This window comes from Colobus angolensis, unplaced genomic scaffold (assembly GCF_000951035.1).
Source record: "Colobus angolensis palliatus isolate OR3802 unplaced genomic scaffold, Cang.pa_1.0 Scaffold19, whole genome shotgun sequence".
Classification (NCBI taxonomy): domain Eukaryota; kingdom Metazoa; phylum Chordata; class Mammalia; order Primates; family Cercopithecidae; genus Colobus; species Colobus angolensis.
Genome location: NW_012115043.1, coordinates 7952143 through 7952753, shown reverse-complemented (window position 1 = coordinate 7952753; position 611 = coordinate 7952143). Strand labels below are relative to the sequence as shown.

Sequence of the window (611 nt, the reverse complement as noted above, 5' to 3'; positions counted from 1 at the left end):
TCCAGTGAGAGAGCTAAGAAGTAGGAGGTATGTGGGGACTGAAAATGGTACTAGGATTGTACTCCTGCACAAGACCACAGCAGTAATTCTCAAAGTGTACACTGAAGCCACTACCCACTACATCAGAATCACTAGGGAAACTTAATTAAAATGTAAACTATGAGCCCCACCAGACCTACTGAATCAGACTTGCTAAGGGATACAGCCCTAGAGCTTTAAAAAGTCTCCCAGGTGGCTCTTGGGCACACCAAAAATTGAGACTCACTATAATAGACATTACCCTGTTCCACTGTTTAAGATGTCAGTCTACACAGTGGGAATCATAATGTTTTCTCAACTAAGGAAAGAGGGGAAAGAAAAAAAAGGGAGGCCAACCATTTTGCTTCCCTTATTTCACTTAAGTCATAGTTAAGAGAGCTCACAAAACAGTCTCTCCCTGAAGGTTCTTCTCTCAAAAGTTTTCATTTGTGTATACATCTGGCAAATTAAAGCAAAAATAAATTTAAGTAAGTAAGCATTACTTGAAATTTACAAACTTATTAAAATAGAGTTGGCTGAAGAAGCATCATAAGACATGCTCTTTTGTTTGAAAAGCAGAGTTGCTTGAAATT

General features: G+C 38.3%; 1 protein-coding gene across 1 annotated transcript in view; it reads right to left on the bottom strand.

Annotated features, from left to right (window-relative positions):
- The window catches only part of HERC1 (HECT and RLD domain containing E3 ubiquitin protein ligase family member 1), a 248445-nt gene that overhangs the window by 65667 nt on the left and 182167 nt on the right, over nt 1-611 (bottom strand). The window lies entirely within an intron of this gene.